At 37.8% G+C, this 12246-nt stretch overlaps 1 protein-coding gene across 1 annotated transcript in view; it reads right to left on the reverse strand.

Moving 5' to 3' along the window:
* Positions 1–12246, reverse strand: part of LOC127168853 (collagen alpha-1(XXV) chain) — a 140506-nt gene that overhangs the window by 91725 nt on the left and 36535 nt on the right. The gene's annotated exons all lie outside the window — the stretch shown is intronic.

Here is a 12246-nt window from a genome sequence, read left to right on the forward strand (position 1 = left end):
ATACTGGCATTTAGATAAAGACATGTTTCTGAAAAAAAAAAAGTACTTAATAGTATCACTACTTGTAATTCTCCAACACTGGCATAAATATATATAGCTGCAAGCAGCGATGATGGGCTCAGACCCAGCACTACCACCACCCTGGTGGCTTTAGAAAACAGTGCATAGAGGGCAATATGCATTTAACCCTTTGGCAGTCTGGTTGTTGAGTTACAGTAATAAAAGTATTGCTCTAGAATATCAAGATTGTAAAACAGATACACACACAGAAAGGGAAGGCTTTATAAAAGTTTTAATGATCTATAAGATTTTAAAAAAATAGTTTTATTGTAAAATAATTATATGAAACTACATTAGCTGTCAGTACAGTACATATCAACTGATTCTATTTATTTATTTGTCATTCAGAGTGATGGAAACGGATCAGTTTTAAATGATTTCTTATCCTATTTAGTGGACAACCTTAGTGTTACAGCCTTCATCTGTCAGCTGAAATGTCTGACAGTTTATAATTTCCTGTTTCATAAATTCATGAAACTAATGTTTCCTCAGAATGACTTGTTTTCCATTTGTAAAAAGTTAGGTGTTTTGGACAATGCCCTTAGAAGATATAGGTGTCACACCCCTGTGGGCTGTTTCTTTGGTTTTTCCCTGTGTATGCCCTTATTTGGTCCTTCCTGTTCTGTTTTCTATTATGACATCATTGTTTAATCATTCTCACCTGTTCTCGTCTGATTAGCTGGTGTATTTAAGTTTGGTTCTGTTCCCCATTTGGATCGGTTCTTGTATTGTCTCCTAGTCTTTTTTGTGCGTGTGGATTCCCTGCTGTTTCTGTTCCTAGTGTGGATTATATAAATAAATGTGTATGTTCCTGATCTCCTCGTCCCTACTCCTCATTCCCGCACACGACGCCTGTGACAACAGGGCAACTCCTGTTTCCCCTTTTTAATTTTCACCACTTTAATTAATCACCATGGCAACATTGCTCAAGATATCCAAAAGCTGTTCGCAATTTAGGTTCTCAATGTTTTGGCATTTTGTAGACAAAGGTTGTTGTGAATAGCATGAATCTCCCAAAATTTCCCAAAATCCACACTCCAAATGCTGGGTTATTTTTATTATTATTTTTTTTAACCCAACTGGGTTCAGCCTGCTGAGTCATTTAAATTGGTTGTTTTTAATATTTTTAACCAGTTGCTGGGTAGTTTTTCTGAACTAAAAAGTTCAGCTTGTTGGGTCATTTTATTGTGTTATTTTAGTCTTTTTTTTTTTTTTTTTTTTTGCCCAGGTGCTGGGTAGTTTTTTTTTCTGTAACTGTCAGGAGCGACTGAGGCGAGAGACATGCGGATCCATATGCAAAGCTTTATTAACAGACGAGGTCAAAAATAGGCATGGGTCGACAGCAACAACAGGTATAGCAAAGGCAAGATGAAAGAATGATCCAGAGATGGGCGTGGGTCAATCGGCAGTGAGCGTAATCCAGAGGGCTAGGCAAACGTGTAATCCACAACCAGCAATAGTCTCATATTTATAGTGTGTGTAATTGGCTGCAGGTGAGAACATAATCAGTGAAATGTAACATGGGAAATGTAGTCCGAGGTGACATGTAACAATCTGTGAAGTATGAGAGTCAATATAATAGGAAGGCGACCTCTGGTGGTGAACAGACAGAAGACCATGGACAGGCTTTGTGACAGTAACTAAGCAGCTGGGTCATTTTTAATGGGTTATTAAGTATGCTAAGTTAAGGTGGTCGCACACTGGATAAGAAGCACAGCGTCATGCCACGCCACACCACGCCTTTATAATTCAAACACATTATTTTCTATAAGTGTACACACACCAGCGGCGCCCAGCTTGTACTTGTTGTATGTTGTAAGCTGCGCTTCTTGTCCAGTGTGCAACCCTTTAAGGGTGTGGGCTTTTTGCTTCCTCTCAGGGGTGTAGTTTGTGCCTGGGGGCTCTCACAGCCTGAAGGAAAAAGATGTTGAGCAGTCTTGCAGAGAGGGCTCTAATGCTCCGATACCGTCTTCCTGATGGCAAGAACTGGAAGAGATAAAGGGAAGGATGGGTGGGGTCCTTCACGATACTGGTGGCTTTATTGAAACATCGTGCAAGGAAAATGTCCAGAATGGAGGGGAAGAGGGGCACTTGTTCTCAGTGTGGTAGTGCTCAAGGTGTTGTGGCAAATTGCATCATCAGAACAGTACAAGCGTACTGTACGTGCACCACCCGATTTTTGTAACTGTACGTACTTGTACGTGCAGATCGCACATGAGCATTTAAGTTATTTTGCGGTAATCTGTTATTCCACATGGTGACAACACTGTCCTGGGCCATTGTTTCACAGTAGTGACAACACTGTCCCAGGCCGTTGTTTCACAGTAGAAAATGAAACTAAAGGGACAGAACAACAACAACAACAATAAAACTGCAACAACAACAGACACTCACATTGACAAGCGCTTGTGAGTGAGAGGGTATGAGACAGCTCAGCCTTAGTTTAAAAGAGTTCAAAAATATTTGTTATCAGTTTAAACTTAACTGGACATGGATGAAGCTTTCTAGAGCGCATGTGTCAACCACCCACGTTCGCGCACATCATCAAATGGAGTATACTTTGAAAGGCTATGCGTTCAACTATACGCATGCACAAGCGCACATGTACAAAAACAAAGTATACTTTGGGCTTAAGCCAGCAATATAATAAGTTGACTATATAAAACAACTCAGCATTTTGGGTAAAAACATTTAACCCAACCAGCTGGATCAAAATAACCCAGCATGTCTTCTGCCCAATATTTACTCAGTGCTGGGTTACAAAATAACCCAAGTTCGGTTGTTTTTTAACCAGCGTTTGTGCACATGTACACCAAAATAACAGAATTCCTGTTGGTTATAATTATTGACTGTAAATTAAAAAGTTGTCCGGCTTGATGAGAACAATACAAGTCCTGAGTTTGGTGACTGTATGAAAAACGAATCCCCCACTTTTGTCAAAAGTGCCTTCTCCATGCTTATTTTTGAGCTTTTATCAATGCCTAACGGTCAATAACTCTGATGTGTATGTCGAGTTTCCTGAAATTCTAAGCATGTAATTGCCTAAAAACATCCGGAAAAGAAAATTTAAGTTTGACACATTGCTATGGCAACAGCATTTAAGATATTAAGAATCCCTTCAGAGCTTTACATCTGCCATGTCTTGACATTATTCTGATGAAGTCTGAAGCAAATCCGGTGAAAGGGTGATTTTAAAGCAATTGTCAATTGGTGGCACTATAACTTTCAGTCATAAAAGTCAGATCTATGGGATCAGCTGCATACAAGGAATAAACTGCTGAGGTTTGATCAAAATCAATGTTAGCTAAATCATAACACACTTCTTGTTTCCCTTTTTGTCATAAATTCATTGCTTTGCCATGGCCAAACCATTTGAGATATTAAAACTCCCTTCACAAATTATCATCCTCACTGTCTTGAATTCATGTTGTCCAAGTTTGGTGGCAATCAGATGAAAACCCTTGAAATAGTAATAAAAGTTTGATGAATGTGCTTTTTACAAAGCTTTCAATAGCCAACTTCCTGTTGGGCAGAGCTAATGACACACAGTGTGATAATTATCTGGCTCAATGAGATCTATGTGTCCCGAGTTTTATATGTATACGTGCAAGTATGTATGAGATATGCAGCAAGTTTTCTGCCCCCTTGTGTCACGCCCAGGTCCCAGCCTCTGTGGCGTCCTAAGTTTTTGAGCATGTTAAGGACCCGTTGTTTGATTCAACATAAAATTTATTACATATACTCTTTTGGACCATGAGGGTGAGTAAATGATGACAAAATTTAAATTTTTGTGTGGGTGAACTATACGCTTATAATAATAATTATTCTTATAACTATGGAAATATGAAATTATTTCTTTAATGAAATACTCTGAATGATAAACTAAAACTGGCAGTAGGTGGTTTTAATGATTTAGTCATCGAGTCATTTATTCATTCATTTGATTCGTTCAAATGGCTGATTCATTCAGGAGTGAAGTAAATGGTTCTCTTTATGAGTGGTCCATTGGTTCATTAGGCTTGTTCGACTTGAAGCAGATCATCACCATCAGAAGGTTACTCTGGAAATGTAATAGGTTACATATTACAAGTTACCCTATTTAAAATGTAATAAGTAGTGTAACTTTTAATTGTTGATTACTTTTGATTACTTTTCTAAATTTATAATATTTTCAACTGTTAATCATTTTGAAACATTTAAACCAGGCAGAGTTAACCTTACAGTAACCTTACTCTTCATTATTTGAATTAAGATTGTAATAAGTAAGTAAGATGTAATATACATCTTTATTTTGCGATAACAACTGGCTGGATGTACATTTATCCCCCTTAATACACAGCTGCTTGCCACAAAAGTAAACAATGAAACACAAAACACTGATCTGAGTTGAAATATTTGAATACAAAGCTTCCATGAAGAAAGCAGTTGCTAGCAAGTGGCAAGTTCAAACTAGAAGGACATTTAAGGGATATGGTGCACTCATACCACCTTTATTATGCAACATTTCACCACATAAATAAGTACTAGTACTTAAGTACTAGTTTGTTAGTTATCTTATAATCCATTACAGTGTACTAAACAAAATGGCAGCAGCTGCGTTCGTATTTAAATCATTTTTAAATCATTATATTAATCAGTTTTTACATTTTACATTTTTTGTTTTATTGTTGTGATCATTGTTTTTATGATTGTTCTACTTCCTTTTTTGTGATTATTGTTTTTATTATTGTTTTTATGATTATTCTACTTCCTTTTATGTAAAGCACTTTGAATTACCTCTGTGTATGAAATATGTTTTCGTTAACAAGACGAGACGGGACGAGAATGTTATCTGAGGACTACCGGACATTGAAAATACATCTTATAGGCTTACTGTCCTCTTTCAAAATATGCGTCTCTGTCATTAGATTGCTATTGGATAAGGAGCGTTTGCATGTCTGGTCTCAGTATGGGAATGGAAAGATAGGCTAACAAAACGCGAACTTGCGATCTGAAACAATGGCCTCAGCACCTGAAGGATTAGGGATAGAGTCACCAGATGTCCCGTTTTCCCCAGTAGTCACAATTCGTTGTTGATTAACTTAAAGTTAGTGAAGGCAGGATAGGCGTAATTGCGCTGATAGACAAACACCAGAAGTGCTCCCTCTCACGCAGGCTCCACTTCTTCTATTCTCAGACAGCGCGCAATCGGTTCTCATTGTTCAAATGCACACACAGTAGTCTAAATGTCTATCATGTTGAGTATCTCACGAAAATTATGTAAGTTATGGCTTAAGTGAACGTAAACAGGTGGATAAAAAGTGAATGTGTCAGTATTACATGCATGCCTTCCATCTTAAAGGGACAGTATTCCTAATTAAATACCTATATGCAGTGATGGGAATAACGGCGTTATAAATAAACGGCGTTACTAACGGCGTTATTTTTTCAGTAACGAGTAATCAAACGAATTACTGATAAATAAAATACTAAAATACGGCGTTACTATCATTTATTATAATATTATTATAATTTTATTTTTCAGTTCATCTGAATGGATGCGCAGCGTACCTGTATTTGACGAGCTGTAAACTCTAGTGTGAAGGCACACGACTAGCCGTCACTTTGTTTCACACACCCAAAGAAACATACAGAGCGACAGAGTCTTATACCATGCAGAATTGACGCGCTACGTGTAAACGATATTCCTTGTTGTATTTTCCTCTCAAAACAACGCAGCTCCTTTAGAATACTTCAGCTTTTAAGAGCTGCTGGTTTCTCCGGTAGTAGGCGGAACTAATGTGCAAACAGCAATCTCATTGGCTGGCGCTCAACTATTATCGTCCCTGTTTTGATTACAGCAAATCAGTTCGTGACAACTACAGTAGATACTGTAACATTTGTTAAAGTTACTTACTTGACGATGCTAAGTTATAATAAGTAAAAGTACAAGTATAATAATAAGTACACCTTTTTCATACTGTTAAAGGGATAGTTTTCCCAAATTCAATCCTTGATTCAAATTTATCATAAGCTTTGATTTGGTCTAAAGAATGAATGATTATTTTTGTTTGAAGACTAAAATAGCTACCAAAATAAATGTTGGTAACTGCAGTTTGACTAAAAGTAATGACTAAAAGCTGACAAAAATGCAATGACTTTTCGTCAACTAAAACTAGAATCAAATGACTAAAAGGTGACTAAGACTATTAAGCATTTTTGTCTCAAGATAAAGACTAAGACTAAATAAAAAAATGCCTGTCAAAATTAAGTGTTTTCCTCTTATAGAAAACCATTAAAAAGAAAACGTTTAACGTGGCTTAATGGTTGAAGACAGTGATACTGTATAAAAGTATCACTTGGTTTGGCACAAACTATTTTACCCTTTATTGCACTGTTATTTTTGTCATGATTTCCCTACTGTGCCTAATAAAGCAGAAGCCTCACACATTTACAGAAAAAAAGCTTACTTTTGCATTGAAAAATAAGGTGGATAAGTTGTTGCCACAGTAGCGGATTTCTACCGTTCCATCTCTCACTGTAGCCAGCACAGCTACAGCCATGTCTACTCTTTGGTGAATGTATTAAGCAATGTAATAAGTGTAGAGGATAAAAAATTAACCCAAAGTATCGATCTCATCAGGTTAGTATTGATCCAATACCAATACCAACGTTGGTATTGATACTATCGATATTAGGATCGATCCACCCACCCCTAGAGACCAGACCACTTTACATGTTTTTGAATTGCTCTCGCATTACTTTGATGTCATACACTGATTGGTCTGTGCAGTGCTACTTCAAATCCAACGAGCCTAACTGTTCAGCCAGTTCGTTCAAAACATGGATTAAGAAACAAAATGCAGGTGTGTGTTGCTCAGAAACAAACAGTTCTGCCTATTATTTTAAACAATATTGTGTCTAAAATAATACACTATTAACTTATTATTTATTTAACTGTTGTATAAGATCAGTTATCAGTATCACATTTGCACTGGTGTGATATTGCACTTATTGCTCGTTTGATATTGCTTAACTATATGATATAAATATGAGACAAAAACTCAAACAGGAACATTTTTGACATTTATCATGAATTTTAGGAACATTCTAACTATGTTCTCTAGGCTCCATCATGCAGTGAGTTATTGCCCTGTCTCATATTTGTCATCAATCAACTGTATGAAATATCAGATGACCCACATAGGTCTGGGGCAGGACAAGTGCATTAAAATAATTAATCATTTTAATGTGTTATTTTTCACAGTAATTGATGTCATTAACAGGTTAATACTCCGGCCCTATATACATATATATATATATATATATATATATATATACACACACACTGTAATAACGTTGCATACATGAAAGAGTAACTTTTTACATTGGGTCCTCAGGACATGGGTCAGCCACAAGGCACACCCAAATAAGGCCCTGAGGTGAGCTCAGTCATTAGCACAGTCATGTTTCATCGTCCCCAATGTCCTGGGGAGTCTGTCGACTGCTGACAGCTCAAACAGACAGCATTAATGAGGTTAGTTTGGAAAACACTGGCAGCTAACTAATGTCAAGTCAGAGTACATCAGCTATCCATATAACCTCTTGTGGAGCTTTGAGGCTGTGTGCTAATACTCTGCTTTGTGTCTTGTAAACTGCCATTCTCAAGTTATTCACTGGACCAGTTGACTAAACTACCAGCAAAAACTACCACTAGACATGCTTTTTCCATAAAAACCACAGTGTTACAAATATGTGCGTGGCAGTACAGAAACCCTAAGAGGCCAGGCAATATTATTATTATTTTTTTTTTTGTCTTCTCATGATTTTGCCGTACAGTCACCCGACAGGAGACTCTTACCACACCCACAGTCAGCCCATCTCATGGCATTTTGGAAATCTGCAAAATTGTTAGTTTGGTATATCGCAATACCAATGACATGGGAGGAATTTTATTTTTGGCCGAGGCTGGGTAAAAGTGAATGGGCACTTTAACTTATTAGGGTCCCTCACAAGCCTGCATATACTTATAGCCAAAATCAAACTAACAGAGTCAATAATCAGGTCATTTTAAATATTCTATCCTTTGTTTTACTGTAATTTGTAGTAAAACACATGCACATTACAGCAAAAACTACCACAGGACATGCTTTTTACCTATGGAGTACAATGTTGCAAATGTGTGTGACAGTACGGGAGCCCTAAGATATCATTGCTAACGCTATGGGGAAAACCTTCCTCTGAGAATACTGAAGCCCTACTGAATAATGTCAGTTTAGTACACTGGTCAGTGATGCTCAAAGCATGACATGGAGGCTGGTCCAGCACCTATAAAGCCGTACTGAAACTTTCAGGAGAGCCACTCTGCTCTGTCTGATTAAGATAACAGTGGAAGACGACAATGATGTGTCAGGACAAGATCTTGGTCTGTGCCCATTCTCCACCCAGGAGAAACAATCTAAAGCTATGCAACACTTTACTCAAGATTAAAGATAGTTACGTAAAACAGATCCTCTTGTGACTAGCCAGGGCACTGGTTTATTTCAGTGCATCATATAGCCCCTCATCACAGGCTCTTCCTTGAAATTTGCTTTTAAATGCATGCCATAATAGCTTATGTTCCTTCCCTTGGGCCTGTTCCTAGCCCCACATACTTTCACACAGTCTGTGGATGTAGCACTCTCCTCCAAACAGACAACACGGCAATGGTAGTGTACTTAAATCACCAGCGGGGGAGTCAAGTCACGGCCCTTAAAGAAGCTACCTCCTTCTATGGGGCAGCCAACATCTTGCATCGATTTGGGTAATATATATGCGAGAATGCTCATTGCTTAGTGTTCTTCTCCCTGATGCAATCCTCTCTGGGAGTTGATACGCTCACACATCAATGGTTGATTGTCCCCAAATATACTGATATGAAACTCTAGATGGCACAGTCCGATAGGTCTAACTCAATCTGACCTAATGACATCAATATCACATGGAACAGCTGATTGGTTCTATCCTGTATCAGTAGCCAATGAGCTCGCTGCTCATCATTCAAATATACGACTAGTGCTTGCTGTAGCAGTTTGCAGCGTACTTCAGAAACAGCTGAAATCAACATCTAAGATTATTAAATGCTCTTTTAATCCATATCGCTGTGTAGCTTGTGTGGTCTGCCTAATTGAATTAAAAAATGAGAACCCATAAGCAAGTTTAAATTAAGTGTCACGTTAGCAATTTGCACTGTATGCAGGAGCGAAGTATTAGGCATATTAGCAGCAGCATTTAGCATCTGTGTTTATACAGCTGGAGCAAAATGCAGTTTATGCATGTTATCGCTCTGAGGACATTGCTGATAGTAACGGACATGAAAACAGGTTAAATGAAATAAGCATTTTTGTGTATGCATTTCAACTGGGGTTCGCCATATACATCGCAGTAATCTTAATGTTCACAGTTATTTCTATAGTTATACTTATTGTCCATCTTATCAATGCACAAACATGAATTAACGAGCTGTTACATTGCCGCTGGAACTGATGAAATGGAGAAAGTAACAGCAGTTATCAAATGACTAAATTATGATTTTGCTCAGGTGGGTGCTGGGGTCTTATCTATCAGATTGCAGTGTATATACATTTTGTTAATTAACATTACACATAGTGTGCATTTAATTAGTGTTAAGCCAATCAGCGTGGTAGCCCAGGCACACATAGTCATAGGTCACCATTATTAATCCAGTCGGCGTTGTAGCCAAGGCTCACATAGTCATAGGCCACTATTATTAAGCCGGTCAGCGTGGTAGCCAAGGCTCACATAGTCATAGGCCACTAGTGTTAAGCTAGTCAGCATGGTAGCCCAGGCACACATAGCCATAGTCTGGTCAGGTCTGAGCTCGTGTACGCAAGTTTTTTAGTTAACCTGAATTTGCGTTCAGCATAGAGAATTTCAGAGAACTGTATAATGATAGCATTTTGTTCATTTAGATTATTTTCCTGGCTGAAAAACAAAAGTTTTTTTTTTTATTCTTTCAGGGTGTTAGATTTATATGTGCAAATAGCAGCATAAACAAGAGACCATGAGGATTCAAACATCGTCGCATCACCCACCTGCTGCGCTTTGGTGAATGGAGAAAAACTGAAATTACAAAAGGAATAAAATAAATAGCTAGCCTTCACAAAATATATTTCTATTAAATAATTGACAGATTTACAAAAGAAAAAAAAAAAAAAACTTTGATTAACGTGGATAATTGGACCATGAGTGAAGTACAAAGACTTGTATACGTCATGGATAATACATTTTTTTAATGTCTAAATATTTTTATTTTATTTTTTATTTTGCATTTCAATAACATCATGGATAACAGTTTAGCAACCAAATGTAAACTCTAGGGACATCGCTTCTAAATCGGGGTATTTTTAGATATTTAAATGACGATTGTTTTCAGCCGCCAGATTTATCAACGTACGATCATTTACGACGGGACTGGCAGAATACAAATTTTTCATGAATCAAATATGAACTCTGTTGTAAGTTGATTTATGCGCTCGTTTCTTAGTTAGATTGAAAAATGAGGCCCACTGTGAAAAATGATGGCACTTGGGCGAATTGCTCCTGTTTGCCAGATTTGGGCCACAAGCAAGCCAAAGGAAGGTCCAATGTCAGCCATGCATAAACCAAATAAAGCAAAACTGGCCCAAATATGGGCCAAATTAATTTTAGTTCTGGTCCAGATCCGTTGATAAATGTGGCAGCTGAAAACAATCGTCATTTAAATATACAACACCTTGCTCCGGCCCACATACTGTAAAGAATAATGGCACTTGGGTGGTCCGCTCCTGTTTGCCAAATTTGGGCCACAAGCAAGCCATAGGAAGGCAACATGTCAGCCATGAAAATAAATAAATAAAATAAACCATAATTGGCCCAATCTGGACAACACTAATTATAATTCTGGCCCAGATCTGTCCCAGATCCAACAACTTACTCCGGCCCACATACTGTTTAGAATTATGGCATTATTATGGTATTATTATTATTATTATGGTATTTTAGGTGTGAACCACTCCTGTTTGCCAGATTTGGGCCTCAAGTAAGCCTTAGCATTGCTGCATGTAAGCCAACCAAATAAACCAAAACTGGCCCTAATGTGGGCCACAATTAATTTTTATTATAACCCTGGTCTTCCTTACATTCCCCATGTGGCCCACATTCTGCATGGAATGGTGGCATTTTGGCAGTGGCCCACAAGCAGGCCACTGCACAGCCACATTTTAGCTAATTATGAACCAAATAAACCATAAATATACATGATCTGGGCCGCACTAAGCCTCAAGTAAGTTGCATCGACAATACTCAACATACTGTAAAGAGAAATTTAAAAATGCCCTCGATAAACGTTCAAATAAGTTCCAGAAATATGTCCTACTTCGTAAAATCATCACAACCCAAGTTTTGCACAAGCAGCAATTCAAATGTCACAGATGTCAGAGCTACGAGTTGTAACCACCTGACCACCTCAGATTCATTAGGCGCCATGTTTAGGCATTGATAGTGTGATAGTTCTGCGTCCAAGTTTAAAGGGTGTGAACAGCTCCCAGTAAAACATCACGTGTTGTCATCTCAAAATTTACGGTAATTACGATATGACATGAATGCAGCATAAGTAATCAGACCAAACAAGGATAATTAACTAGGCACACCTGAACAGAACAATACAATCAACACCACAAGGCAAACGGTGCAAAAGAAAAAAAAAAGTCAAAATTAACAGAAAACCTGACAGTTACAGAGATCATTATGCACTTCTGTTTTTATGTTGCACAGTACACATAAAAACTGCCATCAAAAGCATGTTTCAAAAAAATAAATTGCTGTTGCTATACTGTGTTGCATACTCTGATCCCACTAAAAGTAGCCACATTTTATTGGGCCATATTTACAATTTAAAACTTCCATTTCAATTTGCCAGTGTCAAGTACTACATCCAAACCAGAAGTGGCCCTCATCTGTTTTATAATATATGCCAAATGTGGGACAATTTAGGCTTACATACTGATTAGCTAATGCTGACTGTGCCATACATTTGCAAAAAGTGGCCCAAAGTGTTATTAATTATTTGGGCAATATTTGTCATTTCATATGCAGGCCACTTTTGGCTCACAGCCATATTAGCCAGTGCTTGCTGTGCCCTTTCTTTGCCAAAACTTGCCCAGATAC

Source organism: Labeo rohita, chromosome 7 (genome assembly GCF_022985175.1).
Source record: "Labeo rohita strain BAU-BD-2019 chromosome 7, IGBB_LRoh.1.0, whole genome shotgun sequence".
NCBI lineage: Eukaryota > Metazoa > Chordata > Actinopteri > Cypriniformes > Cyprinidae > Labeo > Labeo rohita.